Source organism: Haliotis rubra, unplaced genomic scaffold, assembly GCF_003918875.1.
Source record: "Haliotis rubra isolate DU_JTF1 unplaced genomic scaffold, ASM391887v1 Scf655, whole genome shotgun sequence".
NCBI lineage: Eukaryota > Metazoa > Mollusca > Gastropoda > Lepetellida > Haliotidae > Haliotis > Haliotis rubra.
Window position 1 is genome coordinate 309,902 of NW_025767363.1, and position 25,802 is coordinate 335,703.

The following is a 25,802-nucleotide window of genomic DNA, read 5'->3' on the forward strand; positions in this document are numbered from 1 at the left end:
CAATATGTACAGGAATATAAATATGAGTCCCAGTAACACAAGCTGTACAAGCAAATAAAATATTCGACATCACCTATGTACACAAATGACAGCTATTGCTGCACAGCAGATGAAAAGACAAGTAGAAGCATGGTTTTAATCTCCCATATGTATAAGTAATAAAAAATATGTTTATGGAGTATAATCTCCCTTGAGATACGAGCTTATGTCTTTTCAGTATTTGTTTATAATCTCCCTTTGTGTTAACTGTTAACGAGTTTGGTACAGACATAACTGGAGAAATGGGGCCGGTCCCTGGCGTAGGCTGAAGTAGGAAACTAAGTTTTATTTGGACAGTTCAGTTCCTGGGGGTATTGTTGTTTTGTATTACGTGTATTGTAGACAAAATTACATGTAGGTGAATCGAGTTTGGCGAAATGAAGACACGGCCAGGTACGAATTCGTGGGTCGTCATAACCCAGCAGGTGTTGAACAATAACAGAAAATCCTTATTTGTAGTCACGTAATGATATTCATGGCTGAATTGTACAACGCATGAATAGATCTTATGGCAAGTCAGTCAGTCTGTCAATATCGTCACGAGGAAGGTTGTAGAACTTTTGCGTTTTGATTTAAAGTCCACTTGCAACCGACTGAAGATTTGACACAAAGCCAGGTAATTCTTATTGATCTAACAAATCTAAATGTCGTATGTCCCAAACATGTGTAACACATTACATATTTATCCCTATAACTGATGAATCGAGTTGTTAGAATTGTGTAAAATGGAGATTATCATCCGATTGTGTTTCTCTTTCGTAATTGTCATACATTAAAAATACAGATTATAGTACCCTACAATTTGATACTATGGGAATACACGATGGCCATAATTTCCATGTCATGTAATATCATTCCAAGATGATGGATGTGTAAGGCGTATACTGACTCAATGGACGTGCACATGACTACAATGTTTACGTGAAACCATGTTTGTCAGGGACAACGAGTGACAACTTGGTTTAGTTTGTTGAGATAGAAGGCACCACTTTGATTCATGGGTGACACCAGGTATATCGGACTGTCTTGCAATTGACGCTTTCCGACATGCCTTAAACATGATCAGATATTCGCATTACAAAATATCTGCAGACCTAACGCTCGTGTGTCTACAGACCTAATGATCGTCTACATACCAAGCGCTGGTGTGTCTACAGACCTAATACTCGTGTGTCTACACACCTAACGCTCGTGTGTCTACAGACCTAACACTCGTGTGTCTACAGACCTAATACTCGTGGGCTACACATATAACACCCGTGTGTCTACAGACCTAACACTCGTGTGTCTACAGACCCAGCGCTAGTGTGTCTCCAGACCTAACACCCAAGTGTATACTGACGTAACACTCGTGTGTCTAGAGACCTAAAACTCGTGTGTCTACAGACCTCACGCACGTGTGTCTACAGATCTAACGATCGTGTGTCTAGAGACCTAACACTCGTGTGTGTACAGTTCTAACGCTCGTGTGTCAAGAGACCTAAGGCCCGTGTGTCTACAGATCTAAAGCTCGTGTGTCTACAGATCTAACGCTGGTGTGTCTACAGACCTAGCACCCACGTGTTTACAGACCTAGCGCTCGTGTATCTCGAGACCTAACACTCATGGGTCTTGAGACCTAACACTTGTGTGTCTACAGACCTAACACTCGTGTGTCTACATACCAAGCCATGGTGTGCCATCAGGCCTAGCACTCGTGTGTCTGCAGACCTAACACTCGACTTTCTACAGAACTAACACTCGTGTGTCTACAGACCTAACACGTATGTGTCTACAGACCAAGCGCTGGCATGTCTACAGAACTAACACTCGTGTTCTATAGACCTAAGACTCGTGCGTCTACAGACCTCACGCCCGTGTTTCTACAGATCTAACACTCGTGTGTCTAGAGACCTAACACTCGTGTGTCTACAGACCTCACGCTCATGTGTCTACAGAACTAACGCTCATGTGTCTACAGATCTAACAGTCGTGTGTCTACAGATCTAACACTCGTGTGTCTACAGACCTAAACTACAGACCTAACGCTGTGTCTCTAAGACCTAAAGCTCGTGTGTCTACAGACCTAACACTCGTGTGTCTACAGACCTAACACTCGTGTGTCTAGAGACTCCTAACTAACTCGTGTGTCTATAGATCTAACACTCGTGTGTCTACAGACCTAACGCTCGTGTGTCTACAGACCTAACGCTCGTGTGTCTACAGACCTAACACTCGTGTGTCTACAGACCTAACGCTCGTGTGTCTACAGACCTAACGCTCGTGTGTCTACAGACCTAACACTCATGTGTCTACAGACCTAACGCTCGTGTGTCTACAGACCTAACACTCGTGTGTCTACAGACCTAACGCTCATGTGTCTACAGACCTAACACTCGTGTGTCTACAGACCTAACGCCTCGTGTGTCTACAGACCTAACGCTCGTGTGTCTACAGACCTAACACTCGTGTGTCTACAGACCTAACACTCGTGTGTCTACAGACCTAACACTCGTGTGTCTACAGACCTAACGCTCGTGTGTCTACAGACCTAACACTCGTGTGTCTACAGACCTAACACTCGTGTGTCTACAGACCTAACACTCGTGTGTCTAGAGACCTAACACTCGTGTGTCAACTGACCTCACGCACGTGTGTCTACAGATCTAACGCTCGTGTGTCTACAGACCTAACGCTCGTGTGTCTACAGATCTAACGCTCGTGTGTCTACAGATCTAACACTCGTGTGTCTACAGACCTAACGCTCGTGTGTCTACAGACCTAACGCTCGTGTGTCTACAGATCTAACACTCGTGTGTCTACGAGACCTAAACAGTGTCTACGGACCTAACGCTCGTGTGTCTACAGACCTAACGCTGGTGTGTCTACAGACCTAACACTCGTGTGTCTACAGACCTAACGCTCGTGTGTCTACAGATCTAACGCTCGTGTGTCTACAGACCTAACGCTCGTGTGTCTACAGATCTAACACTCGTGTGTCTACAGATCTAACACTCGTGTGTCTACAGATCTAACGCTCGTGTGTCTACAGATCTAACACTCGTGTGTCTAGAGACCTAACACTCGTGTGTCTACAGATCTAACGCTCGTGTGTCTACACACCTAACGCTCGCGTGTCTGGTGTGGGAAGGCTGGCAACAGACTAACATGGTGACCTGACTGAGAATGGTGTAGAATCGAAGTATATGAACGACGTCCTTTAAAAATGAACTGCGGTGAGCATGTGTCTGGCAAAGCGGAAAGAGCTATTATTAAACAAAGTTTTGGCTTTCTGAAGATAAACAATATTTTTAAATAAAATCGAAATGCTCATATACGCGTAATAGGAGCAAGTTAAGAGAGGTTTTTAGAAACCCGTACAATTGTTGCTATTCTGTGACTTCCAGGCACTCGCACACACAGAGACTCACACACATACACACATATATACGACTCCCACGTATATGCACAAAGACACACACTTACACAAAACAACACATACAGACACACAGACACACACATACAGACACAGAACAACGCACAAAGACACACACTGAGACACAGACCCACGGACAGCGAACAGCAGAAACAGACAAACAGATACACACACGCACTCAGACAAACAATCACACAGATACGTACACAGACACAGAACAACACACACACGTAGACACACACATGCTCACTGTATGTGTGGTGTAGGATGGAGTGTGACATCCCTTGTATGCACGGCAGGAGTCGGACGCTAATGTCATTATCTTGTGTATGTGTTGTTGCTTCATGTGAAGGTTTTAAATTCAGGAAGTTATTTTATCTACTGTTGTCCCAGCACGCGAATTGACGGAATCAGTGTTGTGCATTAGGGCAGTTATTCAGCTGTCATGTTGCTGGAAGACATTTATATAGGTGTAGTGCCTTCCCAGCACAGTAATGTAATAACATTGGTCTGGTCTGTTTAAACTTGTCGCATGCATTTAACTGTTGGTTAATAAGTCAGATGTGTGGTATCACATAATGTCTTTTTCAGTTATGGTAATGTGACGCGTCAATTGTATGACATAGACAGCCTGAACGTCTTGCTATCGCTCGAAAATAACTAGGGCTGAGTTGACTTGTTCCAATTGAACATACCTTTCTAAGTACACCCCCTTTAATGAGCCAGTGACACTGCTGTTTCTTGCAAAGTATATATGCTATTAACACTATTCTTGACATAAAACATGACCGGCAGATGCCGAGATATACATAAAAACAGAAGATATTTTGTGCAACTTAAAGGTTGGAGAGATTACTTTACGTATGTAAATATCAATATTTCTGCCAAATGGACAGTGTTCCCGTCAGTCACTTTATCCATTACAGATTAGCACAGGGAAATATTAAGGAGAAACTTTGTAGTCTGGCATCAGTCATATATTTGACTTAAATACGTGGACTTCATTGCAAAGATTTTTAACCATAATCCATGGATGGAGAGATATACATAATGAGCATATAAAAATGTTTATTGCTACTAAAACGGTGGAAAGATTTACAAATGTGTGGACAGTGAGCACAACACATGTAATCAGTACTCCTTGTTAGTACTGTCAGAACTCAATCGTGTTTGTTTTATAACACAAAGCCATAAATCATGTACATTAGAACACCTGTCAACCTAACAATGTTATCCCATCCTTGGGACTATAAAACTGCAACAAATCAACTCAAAAATCATAAAACACACATTTTCGCGCACAAACAAAATACTGAAAAGTAAAAATAGAAAGTTCAAGCAGAAAACAAAATAGTGACAAATTAGTGTTTAGGCCAATCAAGCAACTATAATAATCCATTCTAATATGACAAACATTGACCACTGCTGTCACAATGCTGCGAAATATGGGGAGTTAAATATAATGATTCCATTGAAAAAGTCCACGCTATATATTTTAAACATTTATTAGGTGTTGATAATATGCCTCTAACAAAGCTATTTTAGGAGAAATTGGTCGCACTGGTCTCTTTGTTTCATCTCAGTTAAGGGCTGTCAAATATTGGATAAAGCTACTTCGTATGATTTCAAAAAGATTTACCGTTCAATGTTATAACATGTTAAAAAGATTGGATGATAATGGGAAAGATTCTTGGGTGTCTGATATAAGAAATATTCTATTTATGTCTGGTTTTCCCTTGATTGGATATCTCAAAATGTTGGAAATGACAAGTTATTTACCTTTATCCTTAAAACAGAGATTAAATGACATATTTTCACAAAACTATCATCCCCAAGATTTCTGTGTCATTATGCAAACATAAAATCATTAGTTATTCCTGTAAAAAATATGTATCCGAACTGCAGGATAGAACTTGAACACGCGCATTCTGTAAATTACGAGTATCACTCCACAATTTTAATGTTACATATTTTAGAAAGAAGTACATGATAACCAAAATAGTTTATGTCACTTTTGTAATGAAGGCTATGTCGAGGATGAATTTCATGTTCTTTTCATTTGTGAGCATTACCAGTCTCTTAGAAGCAAATACCTTTCCTATGATCTCAGCTGTGTACAAAGATGAACAACACATGAAAAACCTGTAAACTTAAGAAATAGCAATATAATATTATCTGTTTCAATATTCCTTAAAAAGAGTTTTGAAATTAGACGGTAATGTATGTATGCATATTTATATTTCCACGTGACTGAGCAATGTAAAAATATTATAACAACACAACTGTACTGTGGGTCATATCGCCTGAAATATTGAATACACATCTGTCTGTCTGTCTGTCTGACAGGGGCACAAAGGCAAATCCCCACAGTAACTAATTACTGAAAACATTGAAATACCGTGCGAGTAGCACGGACATAAACTCCATTGAATAAAACATTTACACTGACGAGGCCGGGACGTGTCAGGCCCTGGAACCTGTTGCACACATGGGGGAAACTGATGGATAACCACAGTCACAGTACAGTGGCGCAGTGGACTCTTCATGTCAGATGTAATACATATTTAGGGCCACGAAGGCTAGGGTATAGAAGTGATATGATTAGTAAACAGTAGTAAACTGTCTACTGTGTGATAACCCTCATAAAACATATAATGTCTGTATTGAAATTGAGAACGTTGCTGATTTAATTCCTTCTACAATACACACACCACAACCACCATAAACACTCATTGATCTGCAAACATTTGGATAGTATATATACATGCATAATGTGCATATCGTAAGTAGCACAAGAATTGTGAAAAGGGTAGTTCGTTCTACTAAAAGCGATCACAGGATTTTAAAGTGAGCACGACAATCGTAACGATTAGGTCGTGTCTGGTATACATCTCAAACATCTATGTTTAATAACGGGAAGTTTTTCTTCAGCATTTGTCAAACGCGAGTTTAAAAATATACAACAAATACATAAACAAAGCAAATATGAGAAAATCATGAAGCAAAAGCTAAACAGACAATTGAAATGATCAATAAATCCAACATCCAACTGATACGTTTGTCAAATAGCGATGGCAACTATTGCTGTTATAATGCAAAATATAAAACCCAACATGTTATAGCAGTGAAACCTCATCAGTAACACAACTGACAATTTACAGTGTTATGAAACCAAACCAGACATCAGATTCATTAATTGAAACACCCGGCCTAGCGAGGCCGGAAGATGACAGTCAATCAAACCAAGCACGAACTTTCACAGCGACCACAAACAATAAAAACAAGATGAAATAATATGTATGTGTCTGTGTCTGTTGTGTGTTATGACAATTAAAGCATGTTATTTTCGATTGTTGAAAAAGGGATACTTCTTTTTCTATTCTACTTGAACTTATCGCCGGTAAGATGTTGTGATTCTAATGGTCGTCTACTCGCTGCGTTTCATCTAAACATATTGATACTATGCTAAAATTACATTATTATGTTAAATGGAATATAATGGCGCCACTTGCTATCATAAGGTGTTAAAAATAACTATACTTTAACTGGTTCTTTCTCAATGTTAGATTTTGTTGACTGGTGTATATTGTAACAAACAGTTGGGTTTTGTTGAGGTCTGTTCTATATTGTAACAACAGTTACTAAACTGCAGTTCTAACTTCCTTTACAAAACTCTGTATCTGCAATAAGGGATTACATTGCATCAGTCGTCGATTGGAGACAAATAGTTCTTTGCTCTCTCCGGACGTTCAGCAACATCCTTCCGCATCAGTTTAGTGTATGTGTCGTCATCAACAACAGACGGCTCTGATGTAGCAACATCATTGACTGCATCGTCACAGTCTGGAGTAAAGCACTCTGCTATAGCAACATCGTTGACTGCATCGTCACAGTCTGGTACAAAGCACTCTGCTATAGCAACATCGTTGACTGCATCGTCACAGTCTGGTACAAAGCACTCTGCCAGTACAGGCAAGTCCGGGGCATCAGCCCCTGTTACTGAGTCATTTCGGTTCATGGTAGGCAGCTCACAGATGATGGCAACATCTTCATCTCTGATTTCACAGTAGTCCGGCAACACCTGGTCGCCATGGCTTGGCGCTGCATCTTGATTAATGCTCAGGATCCCGTTCCCTCTGTGAAAGACAATATGTTTGTTTGGTATATATTGACATGCTCTGCTGTCAGATGGTGTCCTGTAATTAATCCAGTCGGTCCAATTTAATTTTTTATCTCACGCTATACACTTCTCTTTCTTCTTTCGATGGAAACATGCCTTGACAAAGGTTTCCAGCTTCTAAAATTAATTTACCCAAATATACCCATGGCTCCTTATACAGGTTGACCCCTGGTTTCCTCAGAAACTCACTCCATTTCAGATCGTCTCACAGTGGTGACGCGTCTTTCAACACTAAGAATCTCGGTTTTCCCCTTATGAGTGAAACGTTTGTCTGGGCACCTTTCACAAATGATCGCAAAAAAACAAGGGCAAGTGATAAGGGCAGTACGGCTGGGTCAAAAAGCAAACAAGCAAAATACATTACAAAAGCTTGACAGCATATTTACATATTTCTCTTTGAATTAAAATATCAAATGGCTATATTAACTACCGGGCAAAAGAAGTCATCACTTTTAAAATGATTGTACAAAACAAGAACGCTGGTACAGGTTTGAACCAAAGCAGACAACATTCACAAAAACGCAACATGCTCCGATAACCCTAAACTGCAGCCAGGCCACGATCAGCAAATTGATAAACAGGTACCAGAAAACAGGGCAGACTCAAGACCGCCCATGATCAGGAAGAACAACAGTCACGACACCAAAAGCCCTGACCCGTCTACACCGTCAATGCAGACTGTGTATGAACTGCACGTCAGTGGCAGCGACGTGACTGGGAGAGAGCGCTCTTTTCAGATGAAAGTCGGTTCAAAAACGATGGTTCGAGTTCGTCGATGAAGAAGAGGGCGACTGGCGCCAAACTACGTTCCAGAGGTTCATAATTTCGATGGAGGTGGCGTCGTGGTATGGGGTGGCATAACATGACCCAAGCCTGCACAATATCGGGAAGACCAAAAGTCCAGCAGATAGCACTAGGACGGCACAAAAACAAACATCAGAAGAAGAATATTCCTTCCACGACTTGGTACGGTTGGTATACGAGTCTACAACCCCTTCTCCTGAATGACTCGTCAACGTCATGCAATGGGCTGTTACAATGACTGTGCGTCGGTAACAGACACGTGACTGCGAAACAGTGCTTCTTACAGATGAAACTCGGTTCAGTCTGTTGGTGGCAGTGTTCTAGTTTTTCGGCGTAGAGGAGAGCGGCTGGCACCCAACTGGGTTCAGGAAATTTATCCGTTCATGGCCTCATGATAGGGGTTGGCATTGTGACAAAGAACAACAAGACTGGATGCCATCAGAAGAAATCTGAATGCGCAGCGATAAAAGGATGAAGTAGAGACGTTTTGTGGAGCCCTGTATTCAACAACAACCAAGAGAAGTCATTTTCCAGCATGACAACGCAAGGCTTCACACCGCCAGAATTGTTCGACAATACCCACACAACGTTAACATTAACGTCCACGTATTGCCTTGGCCAGCACGTTCTCCACACATGAATACAATTGAATATTTCTGGGATCATCTGGATCGTCAGCTGAGACAACGTGGACCACCTCCAGCTAACCGACAGGAACTTGAACAGACTCCCTTGGACTTATGGAACAGGACTTCTTGCTGACGTCATCCGCCGACCGACGACGTCAGTGGGGAGACGAGTGTTGACGTGTATGGATGGCCAGGGTGGTCACACTCGCTATTGGTGACGTGTATGGATGGCCAGGGTGGTCACACTCGCTATTGGTGACGTGTATGGATGACCAGGGTGGTCACACTCGCTATTGGTGACGTGTATGGATGGCCAGGGTGGTCACACTCGCTATTGGTCACGTGTATGGATGACCAGGGTGGTCACACTCGCTATTGGTCGCGTGTATGGATGGCAACGGTGGTCACACTCGCTATTTGTGATGTGTATGGATGACCAGGGTGGTCACACTCGCTATTGGTCACGTGTATGGATGACAAGGGTGGTCACACTCGCTGTTGGTCACGTGTATGGATGGCCAGGGTGGTCACACTCGCTATTCGTGACGTGTATGGATGACCAGGGTGGTCACACTCGCTATTGGTCGCGTGTATGGATGGCCAGGGTGGTCACACTCGCTATTGGTGACGTGTATGGATGGCCAGGGTGGTCACACTCGCTATTGGTGACGTGTATGGATGACCAGGGTGTTCACACTCTGTTGGCTGTTGGTGACGTGTATGGATGGCCAGGGTGGTCACACTCGCTGGATTGGTCGTGTGACGTATGGATGGCAACGGTGGTCACACTCGCTATTGGTTGTGATGTGTATGGATGACCATGTGTATGGGTGGTCACACTCGCTATTGGTCACGTGTATGGATGACCAGGTGGTCACACTCGCTGTTGGTCACGTGTATGGATGACCAGGGTGGTCACACTCGCTATTGGTCCGATGTATGGATGGCAACGGTGGTCAATTGTGATGTGTATGGATGGCGCTATTGGGTTGGATCAGGGTGGTCACACTCGCTGTTGGGTGACGATACCAGGGTGGATGACCAGGTATGGATGGCCAGGTTGTCACACTCGCTGTTGGTCGCGTGTATGGATGGTAAGGGTGGTCACACTCGCTATTGGTGATGTGTGTTGGTGACAGGGGTGGTCACACTCGCTATTGGTCGCGTGTATGGATGGCAAGGGTGGTCACACTCGCTATTCGTAATGTGTATGGATGACCAGGGTGGTCGCACTCGCTGTTGGTCATGTGTATGGATGATCAGGGTGGTCACACTCTCTATTGGTCACATATATGGATGGCCAGGGTGGTCACACTCGCTATTGGTGACGTGTATGGATGGATGATCAGGGTGGTCACACTCGCTGTTGGTCATGTGTATTGATGGTCAGGGTGGTCACACTCCCTACATGTGACGTGTATGGATGGCCAGGGTGGTCACTATCGCTATTGGTGATGTGTATGGATGGCCAGGGTAGTCATACTCGCTGTTTGTGACGTGTATGGATGACCAGGGTGGTCACATTCGCTATTGGTCACGAATATGGATTGTCAGGTTGGCCACACTCGCTATTGGTGACATGTATGGATGGCCAGGGTTGACACACTCGCTATTGGTCACGTATATGGATGGCCAGGGTAGTCACACTCGTTGTTAATATGGATGGCCAGGGTAGTCACTCGTTGTTGGTCACGTGTATGGATTGCCAGAGTGGTCACACTCGTTGTTGGTCACGTGTATGAATGGCTAGGGTGGTCACACTCTCTAAATGTGAGGTGTATAGATGGATAGAGTTGTCACACTCGCTATTGGTGATGTATATGGATGACAAGGGTGATCACACTCGCTATTGGTGACGTGTATGGATGGTGAGTGTGGTCACACTCGCTATTGGTGATGTGTATGGATGGCCAGAGTGGTCACACTCGCTATTGGTCACGTACATGGATGGTGAGTGTGGTCACACTCGCTATTGGTGACGTGTATGGATGGCCAGGGTGGTCACACTCGCTACTGGTGACGTGTATGGATGGCCAGGGCTGCCACACTCGCTATTTGTGATGTGTATGGATGACCAGGGTGGCCACACTCGCTATTGGTGATGTGTATGGATGGCCAGGGTGGTCACTATCGCTATTAGTGACGTGTATGGATGGCCAGGGTGGTCACACTCGCTATTGGTCACGTGTATGGATGGCCAGGGTGGTCACTATCGCTATTGGTGATGTGTATGGATGGCCAGGGTGGTCACTATCGCTATTAGTGACGTGTATGGATGGCCAGGGTGGTCACACTCGCTATTGGCCACGTGTATGGATGGCCAGGGTGGTCACTATCGCTATTAGTGACGTGTATGGATGGCCAGGGTGGTCACACTCGCTATTGGTCACGTGTATGGATGGCCAGGGTGGTCACTATCGCTATTGGTCACGTGTATGGATGGCCAGGGAGGTCACACTCGCTATTGGTGATGTGTATGGATGGCCAGGGTGGTCACACTCGCTACTGGTGACGTGTATGGATGGCCAGGGTGGTCACACTCGCCATTGGTGATGTGTATGGATAGCCAGGGTTGCCACACTCGCTATTTGTGATGTGTATGGATGACCAGGTTGGCCACACTCGCTATTGGTGATGTGTATGGATGGCCAGGGTGGTCACTATCGCTATTAGTGACGTGTATGGATGGCCAGGGTGGTCACACTCGCTATTGGTCACGTGTATGGATAGCCAGGGTGGTCACTATCGCTATTGGTCACGTGTATGGATGGCCAGGGAGTTCACACTCGCTGTTGGTCACGTGTATGGATGACCAGGGTGGTCACACTCGCTGTTGGTCACGTGTATGGATGACCAGGGTGGTCACACTCTCTGTTGGTCACGTATATGGATGGCCAGGGTGGTCACACTCGCTATTGGTGATGTGTATGGATGACCAGCGTTGTCACACTCGCTATTGGTGATGTGTATGGATGACAAGGGTGGTCACTATCGCTATTGGTGACGTATATGGATGGCCAGTGTGGTCACACTCGCTGTTGGTCACGTGTATGGATGGCCAGGGTGGTCACACTCGCCATTGGTGATGTGTATGGATGGCCAGGGTTGCCACACTCGCTATTTGTGATGTGTATGGATGACCAGGTTGGCCACACTCGCTATTGGTGATGTGTATGGATGGCCAGGGTGGTCACTATCGCTATTAGTGACGTGTATGGATGGCCAGGGTGGTCACACTCGCTATTGGTCACGTGTATGGATAGCCAGGGTGGTCACTATCGCTATTGGTCACGTGTATGGATGGCCAGGGAGTTCACACTCGCTGTTGGTCACGTGTATGGATGACCAGGGTGGTCACACTCGCTGTTGGTCACGTGTATGGATGACCAGGGTGGTCACACTCTCTGTTGGTCACGTATATGGATGGCCAGGGTGGTCACACTCGCTATTGGTGATGTGTATGGATGACCAGCGTTGTCACACTCGCTATTGGTGATGTGTATGGATGACAAGGGTGGTCACTATCGCTATTGGTGACGTATATGGATGGCCAGTGTGGTCATACTCGCTGTTGGTCACGTGTATGGATGGCCAGGGTGGTCACACTCGCTATTGGTGATGGGTATAGATGTCCAGGGTGGTCACACTCGCTTTTGGTGATGTGTATGGATGGCTGGCGTTGTCACACTCGCTATTGGTGATGTGTATGGATGACCAGCGTTTTCACACTCGCTATTGGTGATGTGTATGGATGACCAGCGTTGTCACACTCGCTGTTGGTGATGTGTATGGATGGCCAGGGTGGTCACACTCCCTATATGTGACGTGTATGGATGGCCAGGGTGGTCACACTCGCTATTGGTGATGTGTATATATGGCCAGGGTGGTCACACTCCCTATATGTGACGTGTATGGATGGCCAGGGTGGTCATACTCGCCATTGGTGATGTGTATAGATGGCCAGGGTTGTCACACTCGCTATTGGTGATGTGTATGGATGACCAGGGTGGTCACACTCGCTATTGGTGACGTGTATAGATGGCCAGGGTGGTCACACTCGCCATTGGTGATGTGTATGGATGACCTGGGTTGTCACACTCGCTGTTGATCACGTGTATGGATGGCCAGGGTGGTCACATTCGCTATATGTGACATGTATGGATGGCAAGGGTGGTCACAATCGCTATTGGTCACGTATATGGATGACCAGGGTGGTCACACTCACTATTGGTGATGTGTATGGATGGCCAGGGTGGTCACAATCGCTATTGGTGATGAGTATGGATGACCAGGGTGGTCACACTCGCTATTGGTGACGTGTATGGATAGCGAGGTTGGTCACACTCGCTATTGGTGACATCTGTGGATGACCAGGGTGGTCACACTCGCTATTGGTAACGTGTAATGATGGCCAGGGTGGTCACACTCACTATTGGTCACGTGTTTACTTTTTTTTGCCTGGTAGTGTATGTTTAACGTACTCATTACATAGCAATGGAACTTATCCAAACCTCCAATCAACTTACTATATGGATACATTCAACTTCAAGGAAATATTAAATGGCAAATCTAAAAGTGATATGAACTAAAAACTATCACCTCAGCCAGCTGCAACTCCCTAACTCCTCACTGAGTTTATCATACATTGAATATGACGTTGAGATAATGTGTTCCATTCTTGATGTCCCAAACATGTTCTATAGAATTGAGATCTGGACTCATGGATAGGGTTGCTAGCGCCTTTTGACACAGGAAATCACCAGTGTCAAGTCCAACAACCATGTCTACCCAGTAATATCTCCAGGAACATTTGTTCATGAATTTACTCACAGACTATATCACCAGGCGCACACACGGTCAGCAATATATGCCCAAACTATATTTTCAGGTACTGATAAGGTCATCAGTATATACAGAGGCTATATCAGCAGGCAGTGATGAGGTCATGCATGCATATAAAATACCACATCGCCAGGAAACAATTACGGCATAAATAGCCCAGACAGGTATAAGGTCGTGAGAAGTATATACAATAACGGTACGAGAACAAGTCCAAGAAAAGACTCTGTAAAGCTTTATTTATGAAATATGGCTTTTGTCAGGCCCTTATCTCTCTCTGCTAGTGTGTATACCACTGTTTGAACCCCCAGTTAACTTCCTGGTCACTATGACCGCGAACCAACACTTCCTGGTTATGTGACACTATTGTGATCACCCTATATCATGTTGACCTCGACAAAACAGTTTAATGTGAATCGCCTATGAGTTCTTTGGTCTTCATGATGAAGGCTTGCCGGGCTTGTTGTACCCCTTGTTCTATGTACTTTTTTTACTCGGCTTTGCTGACGGCAGTCTTACGAGACTTGGTCCGAATCTCTTGTTTCATCTCATGGTACTTGGTAAGTTCAGAGAGGACCAAACGAAACTCCTCCGAGGAGATCTTGTTGTCTGTGAGTGCCGTGGAGATATGGTCACTTACCGTGTTCAGCTTTGCTTCAGCTAGAACCCTGATCTCGAACACTTTACGATGTAGTCTGCGGGATGCTAACTTAAACACCAACCCCATCAACCCTGACACCCCAGCTGTTATTTCAATGCCCAGTACTATGGGTGCGGCTACGATGGTGGTCAACAAACCGACATCTACCGCCCCTAGTACCATGCTGGTTGTCATAAGGGCAGTATCGGCCGCGTCCATGACATTGAAAGCTCTATGGTACTTCTTGCATAACGCTGCCCATCTGTCGTGGTCTTGTTCTAGTTGGCGTTTTATGTCGCATAACTGCCTCAAGCGGAACCCGTCTACGGTTTCCAGTGTCTTTACTACTTCTTCTATGACTAGGTACAGCCCCATCCTGTGAGTATAATATATACTACAAGATACTTTTTGATTGGTCTTCATTTAATAGTCGATCAGTGTACTTGAGGCTTGTAAGGCCTAGTATCTGGTGTAGGCGAATAAGGGGAAAGGTCAAAAGGTAACTTTTGTTCTATTCTAACTTCATCGTAGCTTGTTAAGGGGGGCAGCAACCCCAGTGAGGGGTCCGAGCTCAGTTGTATGACGATACGACAATGGTAGTTCCAAAATGGATATGTATCTGGCCAATTTATTTCCACCCCACGTAAAAGACGCCAGGGTGGTCCCTCCCCCTCCAACCCATAAATCGGCATGAAAAAGACTTCTATGATGAGTGTGGAGCCTGGGGACATAATCGTAGAATATGATAGGCCAGTGTATAAGTTGAATGATAAAAGTGCATCCTTGGTTGTTGCATATAACATGTAACCCGGGTGATGTTGTGTTTGGGAAACTATTATATCCTGATCCGCGGTGAAACTCCCAAGCAGGATACCGTTGTTCTTAATTTCGGTGATATAACTATCCTTGGTTAAAGAGATATAAGGTGCGGTGATGGTCATGTTGATCAAACATTCAGGTTCTTTAAGTCTGCCAGGGACACCCGCCTATACACTTTGTCTTTCAAGTGTAGGACGTACAAGGTGCCTTCCTCGCTGGGCAGATCGAACCCCTCCGTGTCTCCTAGGTCGTTAAGTGTGACATTGGGGCAGTGACTGGTCATTGCTATATTACTGTCGCAAGATAGTATCCAACTGTTTTTCTGATAACTACTCAGGGGTGCACTTCACCCCCATGAGGTGTATGTTGTTGGGTAGGAATATCTTTGTTAGTGATATCATGTCTTCCACGGTGACGGTGACCCCCTGCAGACTGGTGTGGGAGGCGACACCGACCCGCACGTAAACAGTGCAAACATGACATTGGTGTTGTTTCCCCCACCAGAGTTTGATCCCCTTCACAACTTCGACTTCGCACTGTGGTTCACCTAGGTAGACTTGGATGACCAGTGTGGAGTTCGCCGGTAGACTCTCCAGGATGTTGACCACGCCTTTGAATTCAGACACCACCTGCAACCCAACGTTTTGCGTCCGGTGCTTGCATGTGAGCTGCCATACTGGAGAGTGGGCTGGTGACTACGCTACGCCTTTGCGTAGGGACGTAAGCCACGAGCAGGGTTCCGTTGTTCACGACTTTGTTTAGGTAGTTGTCTTTGTTTTCCGCGAACACATAGGAGGAGCCGAGCCTAATGTTGAGAAACCAGTTGACTCGAGAGGGTAACAACACCCACTTGTCGTCAGTGAAGAAGAGGGTACATGTATATGGTTTGTTTCGAGCAACGGTCGTGCTCTCGACGTCTTCTAAGTCGAACAGTTTACCGCCAAACGATGGGTATACTGACCATCTATCATCAGCAATGCGGACTAGGTCGAGCCGAGTGTTGATGGCCACTCCTGATGTATGGACTCTATCACCTAGGGTTCTTCCAGAGGGGACTTCAACGCGTTTGTAAATGCTGTTTTTAAGCTGTAAGCCGTACAGTCTACAGTCTACAGTCAAACCCGCGTGTGTCCCCGAGGCTGGAGATCCCTACATTGACGCATCTCTTCACCCTTCCGGGTCCTTGTACGCTAGTCATCTTATGTGCAGCGTTATACTGAGGTATCCTATATTTACAGGATTATGCTTTATATCTAACACTGATATTACCAACTCCGGGATAGTGCCCCGAGTTAACCTCTTGTACTGCCGCGATGAAAACAACTCGGTTCTGCCATCGTTGTACTTCTCCGTCTTCACCGGTATGGCTCTCAGCAGCGTGGAAGGGCGTTTCGCCTGAATGTTGTCCGTCGTACTCAGCTGATCGAGATGAATGCACAGCTAGGGACTAGGTCGGGTAACTTCGTACCCAAGACCATGCTTGTGGGTTTTATCTCATCCAGCGGCAGCCCGAGTGTCCTCGTCAATGGCCGTCTGATTTTCAAGGCCTTTACTCCGTTGTTGGTTAACACGACGGTGCCGTTTGAGTCGTTAATCTTGAGTTCAGCTCCCACGGGCTCGAAGACTTCATCGCTTAGCGAGCACACACTGTAGTTGCTGTCAGTTATGTGATTGCCCACGCCACTGACGAACAGTGTGCGACGAACAGAGTGCGACTTCGAGGTGACCCGACGTTTTATCGATTGCGCGCAACAGCTGAATGGCCTCACTGCTCATTATCCCTGGAAATGTCATGTACATATTAGAGTATTTTATACCATTATATAATACTTTTAACATCTACAACCCGAGAGTGTTTTACTTTAAGATGGACATAGACTTCAAGCACATGAAGATCGTGGTTGACGTGACTGGGTTGCACTGCGGAGCCCAGTTCGATGATGTGTTCGGCCAATATAGACTTTCGGTGACGAACCGCAAGGCAGTCCATGCCTGGTTCAACAACCCAATGCAGTTCTGGCAGAATCAACTCAACTTCGCCGTGTGGTGCGCGACGATTGGGTGTGGCTTGACGTTGACCCACACTCGGGAGGGACCGCTGAATCAGTCTGTGTTAACGTTCCACGTGTACTACCAGGTCAGACATATCCTCAAAGAGATCAGCGCTCCGCTCCCACAGGACAAAGCATGGGACGCAGTAAACAACCTGTACAATCGCAGTGTGCCATTCTCGTCAAGGGTGAACTTCGAATAGTCATAAAGGCTCGATGTTGTGTTTACGCCTCAACTTGTCGTAGTATTCAGCGGCCGCCTGCTTCACGAGTTTGTTGCCCAAGGTGAACGAGGTTTCCTCCTCTCCGAACGAGTGGGCACTATTATCCCACAAGTCATGCATCTGGATTTCATCATATCCGTCAGCCATATGTAATCACCAACAATCCTAGCAAGATAGACCAGAACCAAACGCTGCTGGTTTGATTCATCAAGCTGGGCGAGAACGAGCTCATCGTGCCCGGCACGGTTCGACTGGCGTTCAACCTCACGTTGACATCCGGCAATGACAAACGCAAGCTCATGCAGAATGTAGGTCGGGCCATCATCAACAAAACAACCATCAAGATCAGCGGCAACGAGGTGCTGAGCATCGTCGAAAGCGACGTATTTTACTAATACGCTGATCTCTGGAAAAGTTAGGGAAACTCGTCAACGACGTGTACCAAGGCATCAGTAAGTCGACTAGGTTGTGCGTCGGGTACGGCTTGATGGCAGACCAGCTTGAGAAGGTCTAACCCGTTGAAAAGGCAATCGCCGCAGCGTACAGGAACAGGTTATGCGTGCCGCTCGACTTTGAGTTTCTCACTGGGCACACGCCGTTTTACCAGGCCGCGCTGGGTGATAGACTTGAATACGAGCTCACACTCAATGACTATGGCAAAGCCGTGCGTACGCCGAACGGTGATGAGGCCAGTTATGCCATTGACAACATCTCTCTGGAGTTCGACATGGTCACTAGCCCGGAGCTGGCCCGTCAGGTTCGAACCCAGTACTCGGGGAAGGTAGCCATCCTCTGCGACCGTTTACTGTGGCATAGAATGTTAGTACGGGATAAGAGCAACACAGTGTGGAATATCAACCTGAACGTGCCAGCACGATCGATGAAAGTCATCCTGATCGTGCCCTTGGAGGATTACGAGCCATTCCGAAAGGACAGTGAGAAGTCTGTCAACCCCAAGATCAAGAAGGTCGAAGTGACCATCGAGGGCGTGCCCAACCAGCTGTTCAGCCATGGTATGAGGGCACACCAGCAGTGGGACTAGATAACGAAGCTACCGACCCGACATCACCACGCCATCAAGGACCTGGATCTATCCTCCGTGCAGATCGATGAATACCTGACCACCAAGTACGTGCTATGGTTGGACATGCGATCCACAGATGACGATCAATTACAATTCAGCGGACGCCGCATCGATAACAGCAGCTAGGGGATAACCGTCCAGATTACCAAGAAGGCTCAACCCGCGGGCAAGTTGAAATTATATCTGTATGTGATTATGGACGCGCAGCTTAATATAGATGATGGGAGATTCGTGCAAGCCATCTATTGATCTACCCCGCGATGCACACTGCGCCATAGTGTGCGGGCAGACTGGTTGTGGGAAGACCGTTTTCGTGCTGGATATGTTGGAGGGGTACTATAGGGATGCCTTCGACAATGTCGTTATCATGTGCCCTACTCTGCATATGAACAAGACATACATGGAAAGACCTTGGGTGATGACGGACACGGACGTGCACAGACTCGACCCGGGAACACGCCTGCAGGACTTTATCCTCGACGGCAGCAGCGCTAACAAGGAGATAACAAAAAAGAGAGACATGCTATCGTATTTAGCCTTTTCCGACCGGCACGCTCAGCACAGCGTCTGGGTACTTCAACTCGGACCTGAAAGACCTCAGGGAACAGACGCGATGGGTAACCTTATTCCACTGCAAGGACAGGGATTCGTTCTAGGAATGTTTGAGGGAGAACGATGCGATGAGCAAACTAGAACGGGAACGGGTGAAAAGGCAGCTAACCGAAACAAAACATGCTAAGCTCATGCTCAAGACTGACCAACCCGTGGCTTACCAAGTCGTCGCCTGAAAACCAGAGTGTTCTAAGTCACAAAAACCTATTTTCGGGAATTCGACCTTGAAGTTTAGGACAACAATATCTTCTTCACTTTTCAATCGAATTCTTTCACATTTTGCACATGCATGTGACATGTTAAACGGGATCAGAAAATATCAAATTATATGCTCAATCTATTGAAATATATAAGAAATTCACGAAAGATGATTGGAGATAGAACACTTGACCAAAGAAAATCGTGATTTTTCTCAAACCAAACTGTTCTTAGTGTCAAAAAACACAGCTAAAACTCAGCTTTATTATATTATATCGATATTTGATTGTTATTTCCTTCTTACCAGGTTGTGTTTTTGTCGTTTAAACCTGTTTTTCTTTCATAAGAACTATATTTAATTAGATAAAGCAGAAATAAGAACAGAGTTAAAATGTTCCATCTCCATGATGACAATCACTTCAAAATTGGTAAATCTCGATGTCACGTGATCAAATTGTGCTTGCCCATTGGTCAACTGACAACTTAGATCACTCGAAAATTAACAGCATGTGATTTTCATGGAGATAGAACAAAGTTTGTGTTTGAAAAACCACTTTTACAGCTAGATAGCACTGTAAAAAGTTGCTAGAGTAATAGATTATGCTCTAAAACCTACCCTGAGCATACTAACTCTAATTTTGTCAAAAGTGGACTTAGAACACTCTGGTTTTCAGGCGACAAAGTGCTAAGCAATGCCAAGTAATGCTTAGCAATGCTAAGCAATGCTGAGCAATGGCTTAGCAATTAAAAGTTACAGTTCTATAGGCTTGTGAAGTGCTCATCGTGTGCAATTTAACCTTCATCTTGCAGTGTTCGCGTGCACTGGTTATTATATCATTAGAGTTAAAAATCGCTTGTTACATTATATGGAGTGCAACGAACTGCTCAAACAACTGTTGGTCGAGTGGGATAAGCTAGTGAAACTGTCTGATGATAAAAACAACGACAAGCGAGAGAAACCAATGGTGCTCGCGGTCGGCGGCAAGGCCAAACAATACTTTGGGGACTATGCTCCCAATAAGATTATGAAACTACCCGCCGATGAGGTCGATAACCTGTACGTGAGATACGAGTCCTGGCTCGGGGTCTAGATGACAAAAACTATAGGGTCGACCATGATGCAGATCTACACCGGTTTGGTGTTGTATGACCTCCCCATTCCCCCGGAACGCCGGCTTTACCTGTGGGAACAAGGGAAGCAAGAAGCCCGACAAGCCTTCTTTACGAAAACCAAAAAAAATAATTATCGGAGAAGATTCATGATAAATTGCTTCACATCACAGCCGTGTAGACAGCCGAGGATTAGTCGTGGTGGTTGTAACAATAGGTAAAGAAAGAAAGGTTTTTTAAAAAAGAAGCAAAACGTCTCCGGGAGCCACAAATTCCCTAGGGTGAAGTAGAAAGATGGAGGTTGGGCAACTTCACCCTAGGGGACTTATGAGTCGGCTTATGTTCTCTCACCATGAGAGTGCCCCCAATTAAGCTGAGCACAAATGATGTGATCCTGATTCGTTGCTACCGCCAAGAAAACACAGGTAAGTTGCAAGGAACCCACTGAGGCAACGGTGGTATACGAACACACAATGCATAGCCACGCAAACTACACATCATAAGTTAGCATCTCAACCGATTACACCATCGGGGACTTGTTTGATGCATGTCAGTTAAACGGGTCTATCCTGAGATTGCATCCTCCTCCTAAACTGGGCTTCGTCTACAAAAACACAAAGGATGTCTTGAACCCGTTTAATAAGCTGAGCGCACCAGACTTCTAGAAACAGTTTTTCACAAATTCTACTTCAGCTTCACATATTTCAGAAACTATTCGCCCGATTTTCGTCAGATTGTTCATGCAACTCAGTAGTAGCATAGACAATGATGGTACGGGATTAGGGCCTTCCCAAGGGCTCACTTTTTAAAATTGAGCCCTTGGGAGGGGCCTGGTCCTGTACCATCATTGTCTATAGTACTGATTTCATCTTCTATCAAAGCACGTGGTCTGGACAATGTGATATGTTGCATGTCGAACCTGCAGATCTACTGGAATTAGATCGGGAAACGTGTACTTCCCACCACACTGATGTAATAACCTGAAGTGTTCAAAGTGGTTGCTTCCACTTAACTGCTGGAAAATATGAAAGACTTGTCAGATGTTTAAGTTTGAATCATATGATGTTTCCTTGACTGAGGTACATGTTACGTCACACATGACTGAAACTTTGGACTTGCTGTAGACACTCACAAGTATGATAAAAAAAACGGGAAGTGTAGATGTCATTTGGTTCATCTAATAGATAACTGGGCAAGAATGCTACTAATTTCAAAGTTGAGAACATAAAAGTACAGACATGTGATTATTTCTGAGGGTACGTATCTATTTGAAAAGTTGTAGATTTTGACCCAAGGAAAGCGGATGTCCGATTAAGGCAATGTTGTCACTGTCGTCTCCTCTTGTTGAAACGTGCAGCTCACAAGCATGAGCTGTTCACACCTTTAGTTTATATAATGGTTTCAGTTTATGTTCATTGGCTGCTATGTTTCAATTACACTGGAGAACATAATAACTCAGATTAAAAGTGTTTGTGAAATGTACTTCCAGGTCGTAAACCCATTTCGTATTTTACACAGCAAGTGGCGGGACCAAGACTACAGTTTGTCAAAATAAGTCAGGTCGTTATCAACAAATATACTGTAGTAGTAGAAACAATAGCGGTCCAAGACCAAGTCCAACAAAAGCCTCTGCAAAGCTTTATTTCACAAATAAAGCTTTTGTCAGGCCCTTAGATCTCACCCACCATTGTATACTACTTTTGAACCCCCAGTTAACTTCCCGACCCCACATGATACAATAGTGTCACACGTGGCACTACTGTGCCACTATGACCACGATCCTGATCACGTGATAGCTCTATGTCATGTTGACCTCGATGAAACAGTTTAATGTGAATCGCCTATGATCTCTTTGGTGTTCGTAATGAAGGCTTGCTGGGTTTTTCGTACACCTTGTTCTATGTACTTTTTTTTCTCGTCTTCGCTGATAGCAGACTTACGAGACTTGGACCGGATTTCTTGTTTCATCTTATGGTACTTGTCGAGTTCAGAGAGGATTGAACAAAATTCCTCCTCTGAGATCTTACTGTCACTGAGTGCCGTGGAAATACGCTCGCTTACTGTGTTCAGCTTTGCTTCAGCTAGTACCCTGATTTCGTTGTGTTTCAACGCTCTACGATGCAATTTGCAGGATGTAATCTTAAACACCAACCCTGCCACCCCTACCACCCCAGCTGTTATTTCAATGCCTAGCACTATAGGTGCGGCCACGATGGTGGCTAACAACCCAACACCTGCCGCCCCTAGTCCCATGCTGGTTGCCATAAGGGCAGTATCAGTCCCGTCCACGATATTGAAAGCTCTATGGTACTTCTTATAAAGTGCTTTCCGCGTGTCGCTGTCTTGTTCTAGTTCGCGTTTTACATCACATAACTGTCTAATAATCCATCGACGGTTTCCAGGGTCTTCGCGACTTCCTCTACGACTGGGTACAGACCCATCCTGTGTACATATAATATATCTTATGAGATATTTTCTAATTGTGTGCTATTTAATCGTTCCTGAACGTATTTGAGACTTACAAGGTGCAGACTCTCAGGCAGGGAAATAGGTGAGAGGATAATAGGCTCCTCTGCTCTCACACGAACCCCATGGAGGCTTATTAAGGGGTCGAAGCCTGGTTGTACGACGATACGGCAACGTTAGCCCCCATGTAAGGCGTCCCAGTGCATTGTCAACCCGGGTAAAAGTGGTAATGCTGACCTATAAAGGGTTCCCCCGAAATGGACTTCTATGATGAGTGTGGAGGGTACGGTCACATATATAAACTTCAGTTGGGAATTGGGGGCGAAAAAACTTAATTCATTATTTTTGAGTGCAACTAACATGTTGCTCGTTCAATCCGGGGTTAACGGGACACCTACATCAGGCCCCGTAATGAAAACCCCAAGAGAGGTACCGTTATTCCTAATTTCGGAGACATAGCCATCTTTGTTTAACGAGATATAAGGTGCGGTGACGGTCATGTTGATCAACCATTTGGGCTCCCTAAGGACGTCTGCCAGAGGCTGCGGCACGTACACGCCGTTTCTTATGCCTCCTAGACCCCCGATTGTGATTTTGGGTACATGATCGGCCATTGCCGCCCGCCTATACACTTTGTCTTTCAAGTGTAGGACGTACAAGGCGTCTTCCTCGCTGGGCAGATCGAATCCCTCCGAGTCTCTTGATCATTAAGTGTGGCGAGAAAATGAAAGAATGGGGGTACAAGTCGTATCATCACCTCACAACAAACGAGTGGGATGACCGTTTCATGGCTTTTGATGCCAGGAAGGATTACCAAGTCGAGCAGGTGCCAACAGATGACTGGAAAAAGTTCATGTTGGACACATCGAGGGGGTTCAATCGTGTCGGCATCGAATGCTTCAACGACTCGAGGCAAACGTATGTGTGGGCCGTGCTGGGCACTAAGAATCAAACGCGTTCCAGTATCATCGGTACGGGTACTGCCTTAGACCAACAGAAACAGTTCGTTGCTAACGTCGAGGATGCCATAGCCTCCCTGATCGATCTACTGGGTGCCATCCGACGATACCAAGACGTGTTGGAATACGCCCGGTCGAAAATCGACTACGTATTGCGACGTGGGACTGTACATGGCTCCGAGTGACATGCGACTGAGAATCAACAAAGTGGTGGGCTACAACAACGAAATAACCATAGCCACAGCCGACCAGAAGCCGGGTATCAACCCCGATGTCAATATCCCCCACGTGCCACCCCCCACGGGTGAAACGGGTATAGTCGTACCACCCCCGGAGTCCAGGGTTCAACACACGACCACAGCCCAAATTGCCACACGTGCAGGCGGCCAATCAGCAGCACATCGACCGTAAAACAGCGCTGGTGGTTGGCGGGGTCGCGGTCGGTTTGGGTCTCATTTGGTTAAAAAGGAGACGACGGCTGCCCATAGGTTTTGCCCAAGCCACGTGATAGTTTTAGCCAGCGTGCTGAGCAGCCACGAGACGATGCTACCCAGGATGCCGGGCAGGGCTTCGGTGCCCTTACCACTGAGTTTAGCTAGGGCCTCCCCGAGGGATTTCAGGTGTTTTTTCATCCAGTCCCTGACGCCACCAGTGGGTGTACCACCTGGTGTACCACCGCCCCCGAGGCCGCCGGCAGGCATCAGCGACACGACCAGGGTCGATATGATGAAGCCCAATGCAGTCAGAATGCTGGTGATTGTGATGCCTTGTTCTCGGAAGAGGATTCGGATCCTGTTGGTCAACGTGGTATCTTCATTTAGGACTCGATCGATGATTTCCCGCACGCGGCGATCTGGGATTGGACGGCTTCCCAGTTCGAGGAAGCAGATTCCAACAGAGTCCGTCTCTCGTCTGCCAAGTTTTTTATTCTCTCCTCGATACGGCGTTTCATACCATCGTCCTCCGTTTCTGTGAGTTTTATTTTCTCGCGAGCGATGTGCTCATCAATTTCGTTCAGTTTCCCATGTTGTTCACGAGTTCTCCGCGTACACGTTTCAAGGCTTCGTCTAGGCCTCGCAGTTCCCTCAGGGTAAATTCGAGACCCGGCAAGGGTTTGGCATGGTACGTGGCCAATATTTTTTCGATACTGTCTGATGTTTCTTTAGCACGTTGGGGCATATCACCTTCACCACTGAGTTCGGCCCTGGCTGCTTGCAGATCTTGGACGACCTTTGGGGGAAGCTTAGGCCGTGCGCCACCGTAATCTATGAATCCTAGTTCATCACGGATCAGTTGACTCCCACCAGTGCGACTGGTGTGCAACTTAACCTTCATTTCGCTGTGTTCCACCTGCATCGGGTATTATGTTATTAAAATAAAACTTGCTTATTACATTATAAGGTGGAGCGTGATGAATTGCTAGAACAACTGTTGGTGGAGGGGGATAAGCGAGGGGACGATGACAAGACTGAGAGACTGGTAGCGTTGGCTGTTAAATACTTTGGGGACTACACTCCCGATAAAATTCACAAAATGTCAACCGAAGAAATGGATAAGCTGCACGCGAGATACGAGACTAGACTCGGGGCCGAGATGACAAAGACTATAGGATCGGCTATGTTCGGTATGTTTTTAGCCCCAGTGACGGCGGCGATTATAAACCGCAAAGCATTGCCAATTTAAGGAGGGGAAAAATAATAATAATAGTATACAAGATGGATGCTGCCCAAGAA

At 45.7% G+C, this 25,802-nt stretch overlaps 1 protein-coding gene across 1 annotated transcript in view; it reads left to right on the plus strand.

The window, feature by feature from the left end:
• Positions 1 to 526: 526 nt before the first annotated feature.
• The window catches only part of LOC124257273 (protein draper-like), a 200,260-nt gene continuing 174,984 nt past the window's right edge, over positions 527 to 25,802 (plus strand). Inside the window, exon 1 of the mRNA XM_046691293.1 lies at positions 527 to 655. The gene's annotated coding sequence lies outside the window, so the exon portion shown is untranslated. The remainder of the gene's footprint in view (positions 656 to 25,802) is intronic.